The sequence below is a fragment of the Schistocerca gregaria genome, chromosome 5 (genome assembly GCF_023897955.1).
Source record: "Schistocerca gregaria isolate iqSchGreg1 chromosome 5, iqSchGreg1.2, whole genome shotgun sequence".
Taxonomy (NCBI): domain Eukaryota; kingdom Metazoa; phylum Arthropoda; class Insecta; order Orthoptera; family Acrididae; genus Schistocerca; species Schistocerca gregaria.
In genome coordinates, this window is record NC_064924.1 from 648,614,010 (window position 1) to 648,633,889 (window position 19,880).

Below are 19,880 nucleotides of genomic sequence, written 5' to 3' on the forward strand. Positions count from 1 at the left end.
GTATCTTGGACGACGTCCTGAGGAATAACGTGCAAAATTCTGTCCAACTGACGCTTTTAATGGCTCTAAGCACTATGGGACTTAACATCTGAGGTCATCAGTCCCCTAGACTTAGAACTACTTAAACCTAACTAACCTAAGGACATCACACGCATCCATGCCCGAGGCAAAATTCGAACCTGCGACCGTAGCAGCATCGGGGTTCCGGTATGAAGCGCCTAGAACCGATATGCCACACCGGCCGGCAAACAGACGCTTTATGTGGCCAAAATCCCTAGCTGGCTGAAGGGTTCCACAATCCTCGAAACGTTCTCGATTGGGCAATGATCCGATTACTTTCCCGGCCAAGGCAGGCTTTTGAAACACGAGGACAAGCACTAGAAATTTTCACCATGTGTGGGCGCGCGTCATCTTGCTGAACTGTAAGCCCAAAATGACTTAAGGAGGAGGACAACATAATGGGATGTAGAACATCGTGGACCAACCGCTGTGCTGTAAGGATGCCGAGGATGCCAAAAGCGGTTCCGCTATGAACTGAAATACCACTCCAAACCATCATTCCTGGTTGTCTGGCCATATGACGCGCAACGATATCCCACCGCTGACCTGGGCAAAGATTTGTGCTTGGAATATCAATATTAGAAGTAGAACTGTCTTCACTGATGAAACCCGCCTCGAACTGAAACGTGGACAGTGGTTCAAACCAACCTGACCGTTGCCAGCCTTCAGACGAGATAACCAGGAGTGATAGTCATGAGTTCATAGCAGGACTCCTTTGGTTGTCATCCGCAGCGCAGTTATAGCACGGCGATTCGTCGTTGACATTCTGAGTCCCGGTTTGTTGCTCTTCATAGCAAGACAGTCTGGGCTCACTTTCCCACAAAATAATGCCCACCCTCACACGGTGAGAGGTTTTGGAACTCAGGTACTGGCAGAAGTAAAGCTGTGAGGACGGGGCGTGAGTCGTTCTTGGGTAGCTCAGTTGGTTGAGCAGTTGCCCGCGAAAGGCAAAGGTCCCGAGTTCGAGTCTCGGCCCGGCACAAAGTTTTAATCTGCCAGGAAGTTTGATATCAGGGCACACTCCGCTGCAGACTGAAAATCCCATTCTGGTGAGAGGTTTTGTTGCTTGTTTTCCTGCTTGCCAAACCATAAACTGGCAATCAAGATCGCCGGCTTTCTTTCAAATTGTTCAGACCATAATGGAAGGGACCCTTCAACAAGCTCGGCATGTTGACGATCTTACGAGCCAATTGTACAGAACTTGGCATTATATCCATAGGAAGGGCATCCAACAACTCTATTAAACAATTCCAAGCCGAATACCAGGTGTACCGGTATGAAATGGGCGTTAAGATACAAATGTTTCTATAGGGAACTTTTGTTGTGAACGAGCCTTAATTTTTGTTTGCTTGTTTGGTATGACATCTTTCAAAGATATTTAATATACATCAAGTCATGGAAGAAACAACATCATACGTTTTCATCGTGTTAATAATGTCGAATTTTATATCAGAAAGTGTCGTTTTCCGGAAAGCATAAATTTTCTGTTTGCATTTGAAAAAAAAGTGCTGCAGAGTTGCATCGAATGCTTGTCGAGGCATATGGTGATCATGCTCTATCAGAAGCAACATGCAAGAGATGGTTTCAACGTTTCGGAAATAATGATTTTGACGTAAGAAATGAAGAACGTGGAAGACCACCAAAAAAGTTCGAAGACCCCGAATTGCATGAAATATTGCATGAAAATGATACTTTCAGTCAGAATCAAATGGCAGCAATGATAAATGTTGCACAAAAAACAATTTCTGACCGTTTGAAACGTATGGGAAAGAACCAAAAGTGTGGATAATGGGTGCCACACAAATTGAATGAAAGACTGATGGGAAACCGAAAAACCATTTGTGTAATTTTGCTTCAAAGCATGACAGAAAATCAATTTTGCATTGAATTGTTACTGGCGATGATAACTGGATTCATTTTAAGAATCCTAAACGGGAAGAGACATGGGGTAATCCGGGACAAACATCAACATCAAGTGCAAAACCAGATCGATTCGGCAAGAGGACAATGTTCTGTTTTTGGTGGGATCAGAAAGGTATGGTGTATCATGAGCTTCAAAAACCCGGTGAAACTGTGAATTCCAATCGCTAAAGACAACAAATGATCAATTTGAAATATGTATTGATCGAAAAAAGACCAGAATGGGGCAGAAGACATGGCAAAGTAATTTTTTTTTACACGACAATGCGCCTGCACACAAAGCAGAACTAGTTCAGCATTCAATCAAATCACTTGGCTGGGAGCTGCTACCCTACCCGCTGTATTATCAGACTTGGCTCCTTCCAACGACTATTTGTTTTCATCAATGGGACACGTAGCGGCTGAGGAACACTTCGATTCCTACGAAGAAGTCGAAAATTGGGTATCTGATTGGTTTGCTTCAAAAGACGATCATTTTTATAGGCGTATTGGCGTGGTGTCCAAAAATTGCCAGAAAGTTGGTCAAAATGTATACAAAGCAATGGTCAGTACTTTGAACAAAATGTTTTTACTTCTCAGTTAAAAATTTGTGTTTCATTTTCACAAGAAAACGCTCTTTTCATACCGGTACACCTGGTGACTGTTTGTCTATGGGCCAGAGGTGGACCAACGGCGTTAATGACTTGCTCACACTGTGAAGCTTTTCGTCGTGATTGAGTCAGTCAATTTATTTTGAAATTCTAATCATTTATATTTGTACATTTACACCACATCTGCTGACTTCCTTCCCATTCGTATAGTTCCTTGGTGGTGCATTTTTCATTTATTTGTTTATTTATTTATTTATTTGCTTAGGGTGTAGAAAAGACTCATCTACTTGGGCTATTGTAAAAGTAAGTTCCGATTGGTTGCGAAATGGAGACCACTTTGAAAATCTGAAATGTTTTATCTGCAACAGTTAGCTACAGCTTCCAGCCACTGCTCTACATAGTCACACCCGACGTAGACATTTGTTTTAGCCATATACCAACTTTCCAATACCCTTGTCATAGTAGGCAGCCGCCTGTGCTTCCCGCCAATTCTATACGTTTATCTCTAGAATGAGATTTTCACTCTGCAGTGGAGTGTGCGCTGATATGAAACTTCCTGCTACATTAAAACTCTGTGCCGAACCGAAACTCGAACTATGGACCTTTGCCTTTCACGGGCAAGTGCTCTGCCAACTGAGCTACCCAAGCACGACTCACGCCCCGTCTTCACAGCTTTACTTCTGCCAGTGTCTCGTCTCCTACCTTACAAATTTTTACCGAGCTCGAGTGTCATTCGGGCACACAGTTTTAATCTTCCAGGAGTTTCGTTCATCTATACCTCCATGTCTGTGCGAAAATGGTGTCTTCATAGCCAGTAGTTAATGTGAGCAGAGATGAAACGTATAGGGAGCCGATTTCGGTCTGTATTGCGGGTGATCAAATACTTCCCATTGATAGTGCTGCAGGAGCATTTTCATTGCCCCTGCACATTGTGACCGAGAACTGTCACAAAGTAAGAATCGTATGGCAGTCCTGTAATGTGGGCTGCATAACATCAGGCGAAATATCTGACCAGGACCTCATACTTGGAGGGGAGGCACTATTTTCTAGGCGTCTCAGATCTGAAAAGAGCGAAGTGTTGTATGTGACAGACATACTAGAGACACTATCGAACACATGTGTGAAAAGCTGTATTTGATTTTCACAGTGGTTTCCATTTCTTAACCGATCGGAACTTACTTTCCGAATACCCTTCGTACATACGTTATTCATATCATGAAATAATGTGTTTTACGTAGTCTGACTTCTGCTGATGTTCATTGTAGTAATGTGATCAACGTAAATAAGTGCTGTGAACTACTCTTCTGTTTGGTGATTCGTAGTCAGTACAGTCTTTGAATTATCATACACACCTCATTATAGTGTGACAGGTTTCTTGTTACCTTTCATGTGGAAATAAGTTTAAGATTTTTTGTTGTTGCTTATACTACATTCAAAAATTCTGCTTCACTTGAAATCACCGGAATGTAGCACACATTAACACATCTCATATCCAATGTAATTGTGAATTGATGTAAAACATCTTCATTACCTTTGGGTATTTCCTCACTGTGGGTCTTTGGAACAAAAATTCCATTTAATCTAATGTATTCCTTTCTAATGACAACCATTACACAGAATTATTTTCTTATTTCATAGTGACCCCTTCTATATCATTGCCAAGGGATACGGGGCAGAAATGAAAGATGAATGCTGTGACATAAATGAGTAAACATTGTTTTTGTTGTGGTCTTCAGTCCTGAGTCTGGTTTGAAGCAGCTCTCCATGCTGCTCTATCCTGTGCAAGTTTCATCATCTCCCAGTATTTCCTGGAACCTACATCCTTCTGAATCTGCTTAGTGTATTCATCTCTTGGTCTCCCTCTACGATTTGTACCCTTCACGCTCCCCTACAATGCTAAATTTGTGATCCCTTGATGTCGCAGAACATGTCCTACCAACCGGTCCCTTCTTCTTGTCAAGTTGTGCCAAAAACTCCTCTTCTCCCCAACTTTATTCAATACCTCCGCGTAAGTTATGTGATCTACCCATCTAATCTTGAGCATTATTCTGTAGCACCACATTTCGAAAGCTTCTATTCTCTTCTTGTCCAAACTATTTATCGTCCACGTTTTACTTCCACACATGGCTACACTCCATTCAAATACTTTCAGAAACGACTTCCTGACGCTTAAATCTATACTCGATGTTAACAAATTTCTCTTCTTCAGAAACGCTTTCCTTGCCATTGCCAGTCTACACTTTATATCTTCTCTACTTCGACCATCATCAGTTATTTTGCTCCCCAATAGCAAAACTCGTTTCCTACTTTATGTGTCTCAATTCCTAATCTAATTCCCTCAGCATCACTCGACTTAATTCGACTACATTCCATTATCCTCGTTTTGCTTTTGTTGATGTTCATCTTATATCCGCCTTTCAAGACACAGTCTATTCCGTTCAACTACTTCTAGGTCCTTTGCTGACTCAGACAAAATTACAATGTCATCGGCAAACCTCAGAGTTTTTATTTCTTCTCTATGAAATTTATTTCCTACTCCAAATAGTTATTATGTTTCCTTTACTGCTTGCTCAATATACAGATTGAATAACATCGGGGATAGGCTACAACTCTGTCTCATTCCCTTCCCAACCACTGCCTCCCTTTCGTGCCTCTCGACTCTTATAAATGCAGTCTGGTTTCTGTACAAATTGTAAATAGCATTTCGCTACCTCTATTTTACCCCTACCACCTTCATAATTTGAAAGAAATTATTCCAGTCAACATTGTCAAAAGGTTTCTCTAAGTTTACAAATGCTAGAAACATAGGTTTGCATTTCCTTAATCTATTTTCTAAGGTACGTCGTAGGGATAGTATTGCCTCATGTGTTCCAACATTTCTACGGAATCTAAACTGATCTTCGTCGAGATCGGCTTCTACCAGTTTTTCCATTCGTCTGTAAGGAATTCGCCTTAGTTTTTTTTCCATTAGAGATGGTATAATTTATGTGGACGTGGAGAGAGAATTTTTACTAAGGAAGAGGTATTTGTCTGAGAGAATATGGAGAGATGGGCAGGTTGTTGAGAGTTGTGTCCTGCCCAGCTACGTCCTGCCCTCAGGCAGCCGCGAGAGTGCTTGATAACCCCAGAGAGTCTAGTGGCCCCGGGACACCGTGCAGCGCCGCAGCCACCCATCCGCTGGCGCAGCCGTGATAAGCCGACAGCAGGTGAAGCCGAGCGTGCGCCGCAGATACGGCACACCGGACCGCACCTCTGCGACCTCCTCTCTCTCCACCGGAGATCACTTTCTCCAGAGGCCGTCGGCGTGTTCTGCGAACTCCCTGCGTAACGTTCTCGCACCCGGGAATAGTCAACATGGCACTGTGAGTAGCAGAGGGAATAGTGATAGAGACAGGCTAAGACTACAACAAACAAAACACGCTTTATAAGGGAATGGTCCAATCCAAGGGTCATTGCAAATTTTGGCGATATAAATCAGAGTAAATTAGCTTACTACGCCTATTTTCATTCTCTGCTTTCGTATGGCATCATATTCTGGAGTAACTCATCATTGAGTAAAAGAGTGTTCATTGCACAAAAGCTTGTAATCAGAATAATTGCTTTAGCTCATCCAATATCATCCTGCAGACACTTATTTAAAGAGCTAGAAATCTTCACTGTAGCCTCTCAATATATATATTCACTTATGAAATTTGTTATTAACAATTCGAAAGAATTCGAAAGTAATAACAGTGTACATGGCTACAACATTAGGAGAAATGATGATCTTCACTACTCAAGGTTAAATCTAACTGGGGCTCAGAAGGGGGTACATTATCCAGCCACAAAAGTCTTTGGTCACTTACCTAATAGCAGGAAAAGTCTGACAGATAGCCATATCTCAATTAAAAGGAAATTAAAAAATTTCTTAACGGCCACTCCATCTACTCATTAGATGAATCTTTCGATATAGTAAGTGGGTAATTTCCCTACCTCTACAAAAAAAAAGTTATTGACTGTAATGTAATATTTTGTCTAATGTAATATCTTGTACAGCCACCTCTTATTAACCGGAAAAGTTCCACATCATTACGAAGTGTCGTACTCATGATCTATGGAACAAGTACTAATGTAATCTAATCTAGTCGAAACCCACCCAGGTAATTACAGGGAGAGTACACCGAAATAAATTCACTGTAAAAATTTTACTTTCCAATTGCACGGCAAGCATAATAAGAGATGTTATAGTTACTAATTTTTGCCACACGAAGACCAACCGGTAACAGCAATTTGTCCAGCCTTTTCTGCCTAACGTTGCGATTTGCCGAATAAACCGACGCAGTCGCAAGAGAACGCAGTGCCATGTAGCGTGAAGTTCAGAGTGCATACACGCGAATTTTAAGTACTTAAACCATACCATAAATGGCTCACACCTTCAATTCTCTTAAGCCTTCTATTGACAGCTAAACTGTTGCATATGTATTTCTTACCCAAGTGACTAGCAAAGGAAAGAATATGAAGACAGTGTATGATGTTAGATCACCGACGACTCCCATCAATCCGGATTTTAAATTCATGACATGAAATGTTTTATAACAGTTTGAGTATTTTGCGTTTCACTGGCACGGAAGCGGTTCCTTGATTATTCAGTGTAGTCCTGACATAAATATGAAGTACCTGCTGCATGACGAAAACAGACGTTTTGCTTACACCATTTGCACGCTGTAAAAGAAGCCAATTAATGCACTTTTTCATTTCATAGGCATTACTAGCTTTGTTTAGAGAGTATTGAGATAAAATAAGAAATGTTCTTGTCCGCTGTTCTACATATTGTGCTGCGCACAAGGTATATCTGATCAGTTTCCTAAAATAATGTGATGGTAAAGTACATCATACAGATGACTGAAGTTTAACAACAGTACAGATCGCGAACCTGAATGGACAAAAGGCTATCGAAAATTATATTGTCCGACAATTTCCTAGAAAAAAGCTCTACTCCGACGAAAACGTTTCTATCGAGAGGCTGAATCATACTATTAGTTCTGATAGTATCGGATTTATGTTAACAGTCATCTCGTTGTCTTCCTAATGAAACCGGTGCCGGCATGTTCAGACCAAGAGTCCAACAAAAACAGTGAATCATTTCCTGTGACTCATAAGAAGATCATTCGCATTTAGTATTGAAAATTATTCTGTCCCATTCTTTCCAGTTTTTGCAACGTCGATTACAAAACTTTTCAGCTAAACAATACATTTTACAATCGTTTGTCTTAATTTGCATTGAGAATCCTGAAGACAAATATAAAGCCGAGGAAACATCAATGGATTGATATTACCACTGGCATTATTGTACACGAATGTCTCATTACTTGAACTCAACAAGCGCCTCTGCCTTTTTTTCTCTCAAATTAATGAAGTGCGGCTTTCACACAGCTTTTGCACGAAATCTAACTGAACTCCTTCATTCACGGTGGTATAGGGGATAACAAGAAAACGTCTTCACGTCAGTTACGAATTTGTGTATAGTACTACCTCTGTACATTTACTGGAAGTAAACTTTCTAATGTAGTGGAATGCTTCTACATATTCTATTTAAATAAGTTGGATAAGTCTGGAAATCAGCATCCCTAATGTTCATCATACTATTAATTTATAGCTCCCAATCTCATCAGTCTCCCTCAGTGATGGTGAAGCTATAAATCTTTCGAATACTTTTCTACCACACTTCAGAGAGTTTCATTTTTATGCGTCTTTTATACTTTGTGTGAACCTATCTCCCGTTTATAGAGTTCATGTTCAGATTTTACGAGACAAAAGAGAATTTGTATACCATTAATCTTAGGTGTATTCTCCCTCCTTTGTTAAACAACGAAATTTACAGCCTTTTCTTTGTCACTGAAAGCTGCTACCATACACGTTTCCTTTGTGCAACGATAGCACTGTATTTTAATTCCGGACTTTAATTGCCACAACAATCATGATTTGCTGTTTGTTTTAATATTTCTACAATTTATAACCAAATGTCGATATAATTCGAATGAATGTCTAAGAAATTAAGAAAAAAATAACACAATAATATATCTTAAGGAGACGTAGGTGATTTTAAGCTTCACATCACATTCGTCATGTATCATCTTTGCAATGTTGAGAACATTTACTGGACACGACATTGCTGTGAAAGGATGATTCCTTTTATTACTCATGTGAATAATTTCACACTCTTCCTTAGTCAGGGACAATTGCCACTTTTCGTACCATAGAGATATCTTGTCTAAATAATTCTGCAAGTCGTTTTGATCATCTGATGACTTGACAACACGGTAAATGACAGCATCATCAGCAATCAATCTAAGACGGCTACTCAGATTGTCTCCTATGTAGTTAATATAGATCAGGAGCATAGAAGGTCTATAACACTTCCTTGGGGAACGCCGGATATTACTTCTGTTTTACACGATGACTTTCCGTCTATTACTACGAAGTGTGACGTTTCTGACATGAAATCCCGAATACAGTCGCACAACTGAGTCTATACTCCGTAGGCACGCAGTTTGATTAGAAGACGGTTCTAAGGCTATCTGTATCGTTGAGGCACTGAAGCCACCCGTTGTCCATGGCAAATGGAGGTGCTACTGCAGGGTGACAATTATTAAACTATATGAAATAAGAGTTTCATAACTTCTGAACGGTTTGCGTTAGGTTGGCGGCGGCACTTGATGGGGATTAGTATTCGCTGTATGGTTTGGTTTAGCGACGAAGCGTACTTGGATCTGAATGGAGTCGTCAGTAAGCAAAATGGTCGCATTTGTTGGACTGAGAAACCGTGTTCCGGATCGAGAAGCCTCTTCCACCTCAAAGGGTGACTGTGTGGTGTGCAATGTCCAGTCACAGAACAATCGATGTGATATCGCTTGATGACAAGGTGATCACCGAGCGGTACGCGAAGGCTTCAGAAAGTGATTTCTTCCTCGTTATCGAAAGTGATATAGATTTCGACAAGATGCGGTTCATGCAAGAAGGAGCCCGACCCCATCGAAGCAGTAGAGTGTCTGATGTCTTGGAGTAGCTCGTTGGGGACCTCATTCTGGCTCTGGGCTACACAGAGGCCACTGGCATGGGTCTCGATTAGCCTCCATATTCTCTGGGTTAGAACGCATGTGACTCCTTTTTGTAGAGCTTTATTAAAGACAAGGTGTACAGCAATCACCCAAAAACCATTCCGAATCTGAAAACAGACATTCAGGAGTTCATCGACAGAATGTATGCTCCAACACTTTAGCGGGTCCTGCAGAATTTTACCATTCATCTGTTTCACCATCACCGCCAATACCGGAAGGCATATCAAACCTCATAACATGCTCGAACAGTACACAGGTGTACTGCTGGTCGTCACCATCATCAGGTGCGCTGACGAACTGAGCTCCTGAGGGCGGGCGGCCGTCCTAAATTCCCTTCCACCGCGAGACGTTCTCTCCGCGCTTCGGCGGTCGCTGAGACGCTGGCGTCGGCGTCTGTGGTGGCGTCGGTGTAGCTGCCTCGTCCGCCCTAGTCGCTCGTTCGTTTTCTTTGCTGATTCTCTTTTTAATTAGACTCAGTGCTGGTTCCCATGCCATGCTGAGGTTATAGCCGCAATCTCTGTTGATGAGTCCGTCCCTGGTACGAATTTCGATAGCCTCTCTAACGACGCTGTCCCAGTATTAAGATGTCTGTGCAAGACCCTGGTATGTTGGTAGTCCACTTCGTGATTTTCGGACAAACAGTGCTCTGCGACTGCCGACTTGTTGGGGTACATAAGTCTAGTGTGCCTCTGATGTTCTGTGCAACGATCTTCGATGGTGCACACTGTCTGACAAATGTAAGTCCTCCCACACTCACTGGGAATCTGGTATATGCCGGCCATCCGCAAACCGAGATCGTCTTCGACACTTCCCAATAATGTTCGTGTTTTATTGGGCTAGCAAAAGACAGTTCCTACTCGGTGTTTCTTCAATACTGATTCTATTGTGCCGATAGTGCGCCAGTATAAGGTATATAGACGGTGGCTATCTCTTCCTCCGTGACTTCGTCCATCTCCACACGCTGTACTGTAGAGGTGGGGCGGAGAGCGCGTCTGATCTGCCATTCCGAATACCCGTTTTCCCAAAATACTGTTTTGAGGTGTTCCCGACATGGGGCAGACTGTCTGCGTCCGAGATGGTGCGCGCCCTGTGCACCAGTGTTTTTAGTACCGTACCCCATTTCTCTGCGAAGGGTGGTGGCAGCCATTTTCCTGCAAATACAGGTCGGTGTGCGTTTTCTTCCTGCATACCCCGTGGCCCAGGATGCCATCTTCTCATCCTTTGACCATGACGTCCAGGAATGGTAAACTTCCTTCTGCTTCGGTCTCCATAGTGGATTTGATAAGCACAGGGCGTGCACTATCTCGGACGCAGAGAGTCTGCCCCATGAGCTGGAACACCTCAAAACTGTATTTCGGAAAAACGGGTACTGGGAATAACAGATCATACGTTCTCTCCGCCCCACCTCTACAGTACAGCGTGTGGAGACGGAAGACGTCATGGAGGAAGAGATAGCCACCGCCTATATACCGTATACTGGCGCACTATCAAGGAAAATAGGATCAATACTGAGGAAACACCGAGTAGGAACTATATTTTGCCCACCCAATAAATCACGAACATTATTGGGAAGTGTCAAAGACGATCTCGGTTTGCGGAAGGCAGGCATATACCAGATTCCCTGCGAGTGTGAGAAGACTTACATTGGACAGATAGTGTGCACCATCGAAGATCGTTGCACAGAACATCAGAGGCACACTCGACTTACGTGCCCCAACAAGTCGGCAGTCGCAGAGCACTTTTTGTCCGAAAATCACAAAATGGACTACCAACATACCAGGGTCTTGGCACAGACATCTAAATACTGGGACAGCGTCGTTAGAGAGGCTATCGAAATTCGTACCAGGGACGGACTCATCAACAGAGATTGCGGCTATAACCTCAGCGTGGCATGGGAACCAGCACTGAGTCCAATTAAAAAGAGAATCAGCAAAGAAAACGAACGAGCGACGAGGGCGGACGAGGCAGCTACACCGACGCCACCACAGACGCCGACGCCAGCGTCTCAGCGACCGCCGAAGCGCGGCCGCGGGCGCGGACCGCGGAGAGAACGTCTCGCGGTGGAAGGGGATTTAGGACGGCCGCCCGCCCTCAGGAGCTCAGTTCGTCAGCGACGACATGTGTGATCGCCGAAATATTGTGCCCGTTGGACACTATGGACTGGCAGTGCACACGGGGCTGTTCGAGCAAGAAATACGCCGGGAGAAGTTGAAGAATCACATCTCATGACCTAAATCTGAATATCTGTATTGACGTTTCCGTGTTGAATAAAGTGTCTGCCCTTCGTATTTTGTAAATAATTTAAGTTTTTTTTTTTCGTGTAGCTCAGTAATTGTCATCCTCTCATCCCACAGAAATATGTTCACCGAAATTCAAACCAGTGATCGGCACAACAGACGCACCACTGCAATGTTTCCTTTGCTCACGTGGGAGGCTGCTACATTTGACATTCACTGGCGTCTTCATATGGCGGATATTCAGTGGCTCAAAGATGAAGGACAATATGGCAGGTGCTGTCATGTCAAGAGGAATATCCAATACGACTCACGTGTAGTCATACTATTGTGGGTACATGCAGTTCTGTTGCTTGTTGTCGAAGCAAAAGTCCTCGTTGTGGTGATAGGTAGGTCAGTAGCTTAGACCAAGGTCTACGTTAGAATGAAGGTGACAAATACGTTGCGAGTTGGCGCAGCAAGGAACGTGACATCAACGGGAACTTGGTTATGGTGGTGAACTCGTCTGTAGCTTTGCCTAAGGTGTTTATTATGTTGAAAGGTGACAGACTGGTTGTGAGTTAGTGGAGCCAATGAATGTGAAACTAAATATCTCTTGTTGTGGTGACACGCTGTTTTGTGGCGTAGCCCGTTGGAAAAATATCACCACTGATATCAAGTTGCATTTGCCATGTTAATTACGGCGTTTGTTGCATATTCTATATGTCACTGGTCAAAGCCCACTAGTCGTATCGAATATTGCTCTTTATACGATGCTGTCATGTCAATGGAAATATTAAGGAAGAAGATACAAAACCAATTCCCGCCTCCACTCTGATACGTCGTTCCTTTGTAGAACCCTCACTATCAAAACTCTACCGTCTTGTACAAAGGGCACAGGACTGGAAAGTGATGTGATTGAAGTACAGATACTATTTAAGACGTACAACAATAAAAGCCTATTCTGCGATATATCTCAATGGTGTAGCGTCGGTTATATTTCTGAAGTTACAGTTTGAGGTAAGGTACACTTTGATCCACACAAGAGCTATTTCCACAACAGATAGACCGTCCACAGTGCAAATAATTTAACGACAAGACTGATACATAATTATTTTCATAATGCACTCGCTAACACTGACGGGATACACGGTCTCTCTTCAATCAAAATAAAGTTGAAAACTGTTTAGTACACACCCTTCGAGTATACTCGTGTTTCCATGGTGAAACTACTTACAGTTCTCTTCTTTCAGGCATGTTACTACAATTGATTCAAGTTATCAGCACTGATTTCCTGGCATTCGTTACAACCCATGAAACGTCTTCCTTTCACCTAATGCAAATTTTTCTCCACTAACACCACAACATGGTTCTTCGTCTATCTTTACACCACAACGTCCCATCGTCAACTGTCAGTTTTCATCTGTTACTTCCCGCTTAGCAAAATTTCACGCAGACAAAATTTACACTACCCTTTTTACAGACTGCATTCAGTAGAAGTTACATGAAATATTACAATCAGTTTTATTATCCACATTTCAATCACACTAAAGTGAAAAAAAGATAAAGGATAGCGATTAAGGAAGTGTAAGGATTTGTAATCTTCATTCAGTCATCCAAACATACATCCTGAAACCTATAGATTACTTTGTACGCAACACTTAGAGGTCTAGTAGAGAAAGATTCCAAAAATATCTTACACTCCAAGAAAAATCGTGAGTATAGCGAGCACCACAACATCGTGATGAACTTGTTTGTGGAAAGAGTGACTGGAATCACTAGGAAAATTAAGTTCCTCTCTGTACACACACAATACGAATGAGACAGACGGAGCGAATTGGCTCTGAGCACTATGGGACTTAACTTCTGAGGTCATCAGTTCCCAAGAACTTAGAACAACTGAAACCTAAGTAACCTAAAGACATCACACACATCCATTCACGAGGCAGGATTCGAACCTGCGAGCGTAGCGGTCGCGCGGTTACAGACTATAGCGCCTAGAACCGCTCGACTACATCGGCCGGCTCCACGGTTAGCAATGCAGGCGTTGAATCTGGCATGCAGTCGATTGAACAGACCGTGAATACTGTCTTGGGATGCGTTATGCCACGCCTGCTGCACCTGTTCATAGAAGTGCTGATATGTCGTACGATTCACTTCTCGTCGCAACGTATCCCACTCGTGCTACACTGGGGACCACCATCGTTGTACAGTTGACACAGCACGTCTAACGTGTGTCGCAGTTCTCCGAATGGACCATCCCGACATTCGGAAGGCCACAATTTGACCTTTTCCTAATTCGCTCAATTGGCTGTAGGAAGCACGAGTGCATCTCCGTGGCATGGGTGCCTGCTTGCTCCACACGTATGCACCACGCTAGACCTTCTGGTCGTGAGCTTTACCTATTGAAGGACAGACGCAGGCGGCTCCCTGGTACCGAGCCGCTGCACAACCAGTTGGCGGGCGACAATGAGACAAGTAGCAGTACATCTACTAACCCCTACGTGGCATTTATTTTCGTCGGATCAAAATGGACGTCGTCCTTCAAGGTATACTGAGTTCTTTCCGGCAGTGTATACTGAATGTGCAGTAAATGAGACCAAAGAGAAATTTGAAACGGGGATTATATTTCATTGAGAAGGAACCTAAATTTTAAGGTTTGTCGGTGACATTGTATTGCTGTCAGTGATGGCAAATGAAATGGAGATCGGATGAACACATAATATAATGTCTTGGAAACAGAATACTAGAAAAATATCATAAAAAAGCAACTGCAATGCACTGTAGCCGAAAGAAAACATTTGACGATGACGTAACTGCGTTCTTGTACCATGCCACTGCATGTCTGTTGGCCGACGACCCTGAAAACATTATCAATAAATCTAATATCCTCCAGGTGGAATATGCCATCGTAAGATATAAATCTATACCGGCCCTCCAACTGTACTAACTTTTTTTTCTCCGGTAGTGCATTTTCCTCAGATCTTCTTCCTGTTATCTTTATTCCATTCCCAAATTTATTTTTGGTTTCATTCATGGCTCTCTCAGTGAACATATACTAGTGGCCATTAAAATTGCTACACCACGAAGATGACGTGCTACAGACGCGAAATTTAACCGACAGGAAGAAGATGCTGTGATATAAAAATGATTAGATTTCGAGAGCATTCACACAAGGTTGGCGCCGTTGGCGACACATACAACGTGCTGAGATGAGGAAAGTTTCTAACGCCTTTCTCATACACAAACAGCAGTTGACCAGCGTTGACTGGTGAAACGTTGATGTGATGCCCCGTGTAAGGAGGAGAAATGCGTACCATCACGTTTCCGACTTTGATAAAGGTCGGACTGTAGCCTATTCGTGATTGCGGTTTATCGTATCGCACAATAATTGCTGCTCGCGCTGATCGAGATACAATAACTGTTAGCGGAATATGGAATCGGTGGGGTCAAGTGGGTAATACGGAACGTCGTTCTGGATCCCAACGGCCTCCTATCACGAGCAGCCGAGATAACTGGCATCTTATCCACATGGCTGTAATGGATCGTGCAGCTACGTCTCGATTCCTGAGTCAACTGATGGGTGCGTTTGCAAGACAAGAACCATCTGCACGAACAGTTCGACGGCGTTTGGAGCAGCATGTACTATCAGCTCGGAGACCGTGGCTGCGGTTACCCTTGACGCTGCATCACAGACAGGAGCGCCTGCGGTGATGTACTCAACGACGAACCTGGGTGCACGAATATCAAAACGTCATATTTTCGGATCAATCCAGGTTCTCTTTACAGCATCATGATGGTCGCATCCGTGTTTGGCTACATCGCGGTGAACGAACATTGGAAGCGTGCATTCGTCATCGCCATACTGACGTATCATCTGGCGTGAAGGTATCGGGTGCCATTCCTTACACGTCTCGGTCACGTCTTGTTCGCACTGACGGCACTTTGAACAGTGCACGTTACATTTCAGATGTGTTACGTCCCGTGGCTCTACCCTTCATTCGATCCCTGCGAAACCCTACATTTCAGCAAAAATAATGCACGTCCGCATGTTCCAGGTCCTGTACGAGATTTTCTGGATACAGAAAATGTCCGACTGCTGCCCTGTCATGCACATTCTCCAGATCTCTCACCAACTGAAAACGTCTGGTCAATGGTGGCCGAGCAACTGGCTCGTTACAATACGCCTTTCACTACTCTTCATGAACTGTAGTATCGTGTCGGAGGTGTATGGGCAGTTGTACCTGTACACGCCATCCAAGCTCAGTTTGGCTCAAAGCCCTGGTGTATCAAGGCCGTTATTACGGCCAGAGGTGATTGTTATGGGTACTGATCTCTCCGCATCTATGCACTCAAATCGCTTGAAAATGTAATCACATGTGAATTCTAGTATAATATATTCGTTCAATGAATACCCGTTTTTCAATCGTATTTCTTCTTGGTGTGGCAATTTTAATGGCCTGTAGTGTAACAAGTAACAACCGTATTGGCTACAGCCGGTACTTTGACTTACGTGTAACCAAGACTCTAACACTAAACTAACATAAACCTCTTATTTCAATTGCGTGTACTCCAGATTTGCTTGTCTTTAAGCACGAAAGTGGGGCTTGAATTTCTCTGTACACGTCTGCATAAACGAAAAACCCACACAGATAGCTTTCTCGTCCCTCGCTTTTCCAGACGCGCTTGAGCGATGCGCTCCCTTGAATTATCGCTCGTGACCTCGCAACTTGTTGAGAGCTGCTTACCGCGCCATTTTGCAGCCGTCGCCGGGCTACGTTACCCATCAGCCAGCGCAAAGCCGCTGCCAGCTCGCGACTCTGAGTTCCATAAACAAAACAGGTGCATTATGAGGCGCTGGCGGAATCCTCTTAGCGGGACGCCCTCGCGGCATTAGCTACACCGACGCCGACGCAGAGACCGGCGCCTGGCAGCCCCTTCTGCTGCCGTAGCTGAGGAGTCACCGGCTACTGGGAGTCGCGCCGCTGCCATCTAATACCTTCTTTTGGGCAGCCTTCCAGACTAAACCTGTAGCCGTATCTGTATGCGACTCGAGTTTATTATTTCGTGACCACCGCGGTCTCTAAGTAGTAACAGAAAGTACCCAGAAACTCACTCATGGAAGTACGCTGCTGTGAAACCTGATACCTCATCTACTACTAACGCCTTAGCTCTGTACTTCACTGTTATTATCGTCACTTTTATCACCCTCAGTTGCAACCATTTGCTTTCTACAACTGAATGAAGCCTTCTTTCAAACTTTCATTTTCTAATATCTTCAGATATAGGCATTCTTGTCGCTCCTGGACGTTTTATAATCCACTCTATTCACTCAAGCAGTCGCCCCAGTCATTCCTCACGTGCTGAAATTCAGCACAGTATTTCCTTGGTGTTTGGTCCCGCTACATGCCTAGTTCAAACCCATTCCATTTTCATTACAGTCATGACTAAATTTTCTCTACAGACTCTGTCCTGAACAATTTCTATATCCCGTATTTCGTAACATAGATCTATTACGCAGTGTGGAATCGCCAAATCCTGAATAGTTTTTTGCGTTAAAATTACATGTTGTTGTGATAACCAATATCTAAATAACGTAATGATTATCAGACATCCTTTTTATGTTTGATTTTGCAAATGCTATCTAGCTTACTTAAAACATTTCAGACAATTTTTACTCTTATTTTAGTTTATTTTCCTGTCCATGATTCTTCTTGTAGGCCTTTCCATTCCATGTTTCTATCCAGATGAAACAGTTGGAATCATTACAATGCAATATGTACTTTTCAGTATGGAAACATGCGTCCCATCACCCCCTGGTTTTTTAAGCGCTATACATGCAGATTTTATTGATACTGTGTCACAGGTTTTCCCAAAATCTACTTATTCAGGACACAAACCTAATCCACAGCCCTGCATGGTACTATTTTACATATGAACGAAAAGATGTATTCCAAAATTTATGTGCGTACGAACCTAAGTTGTAGGTGTCTGGCAAGGGCGCAGATGATGCATGTGACTCTATATAAAAGCTGTATCTGGTATAAGTTGAGATATTTTTGCACATGTGCACGCATGAATGTGTTCGTTGATTTTTCTCTCACTCGAACAGTTTTTCCACAAACATGTCACAAAATTTACTACCTTATGCTTTCTGCATGGTCGTAACTGCACCTCTAATTGGAATATGCCTGTCAGTGTAGATTAACGGATTTGTACCGACACCACACTCGAACACCTGACTTGCAGCAGAGGGGAAAATAAGCATTAATTGCTCTCTTTTGGCACATGTACTTCGAGGTTCTAACCAACCTAAAAAAAATTTTACTCCTGATAGCTACAATTATTACTCCGGATATGACGTAACTACTGATGAAATATATCTGCACTCATACCCTTTAAACCCCGTACAGTTTCCCACATCCCGAGCTCTTCTAGGCGCTTCAGTCCGCAACCACGCGACTGCTATGGTCGCAGGTTCTAATCCTGCCTCGGGCATGGATGTGTGTGATGTCCTTATATTAATTAGGTTTAAGTAGTTCTAGGGGACTGATGTCTTCAGATGTTAAGTCCCATACTGCCCAGAGCCATTTGAACCTTTTGAACAGTTTCCCACATGAGAGCCAAAGTGCACGTGCCGGGGACACACTCTCCACTTGTGTTGGTAGAAATTTTCCACTGGAGGACAATTCGCTGGAACACAAATGGTGTACTTTTACTACTTAGTCACGGGTGAAACTGTTTTTAAATCTGACAGCTGTAAATGTATGCTCTATATAGGTAACCAAAAAGTTGCCGCCATCTTTTTGTTGGTGAGGCTTGATATATGGATGTAATAATGTAAGACACGCCTTGTAATTGTTCTCTAAGGTTACTTTCCTACTCTGACGAGTGGAATGCCCAGTACCTGGTTCGAAAAATAAAAACTTGTTTAAACTTCGCCAACCTTTCGAGCCTTAGATGGAATAAAATCTTTATTATCTAGAAACATACGTAATTAGAATGAAAAAAAAACAGAAGAATAATAATGAAGTGCACCAGATACAGAGCCGGCAGTTGGAACAGGGCAAAACTAGAACCTGAAAAAGGATAAACGAAATTGTTCTTTATTTCCATATTTGTATAAATCATTTTAAGGAAATAGTTTCATCTCGGCATCACTACTGCATTTGAATTTGTACGTGCTTATAGCGTTTAAGCTTTTGCCTTCCTGAACAGGTGTTACCCCAAGACATCCTACTTAACACAAGTGCCTGCTACCTGAGGCCTCAGCATGTCGCTTACTAACCGATTTTTTATTTTAGCCTTGTATTATCGAAAATTTATTGTTTCTCCTGCTCGAATCAGTACTTCTTCTTGTTTACCCGAGGTACCATCATAGTTTTCAGCTTTCTTGTTCAGAATGACATTTCTAAAGTGTGGTGTCTACGAAGCCTGCTTACTCTGTTCGCTAGAAAAACATTCAAGCAAAATATATTGATGAGCTTTACTACAAAAATGAAAGACACACTTCTTAATTTTGCTATTACACAGATGTGTCGCAATCAAAGGGCGACATACGAAATAATCCCAAGTCTGGGTTACATGCAGAGTACAAGCGAAATATCTAGCGTTGACGCTCCTACCTGCGTCGCTAGTCTTAAAGCTGCTGTTAAACTGGTCCGTCACCAGTCGGTAGCGTTGCTAATGTCTTCTTCACATAGAGGCCGCTAGTGTTGCGTTGTCGTTCTGGAGAGACGTTGGTCGGCGTGCGACTGGCTAACGTCTTCTCACAGCCTTCTCTTCCCTGTCGTTCCCGACTGGAGTGCCGGCCTTTGACCTTACGCCGTAACCAAAATCTTGTATTCTCGTCTGAATTATTTATCGTTCACATTCCACGCGCGTTCTAGACCATAGACAAGCATCTTCAGAAAAAGATTCCTAAGACTGAATTTTGTGTGGGATGTTAACGCATTCCTTTTATTCAGAAATGGCCAGCCGGGGTGACCGAGCGGTTCTAG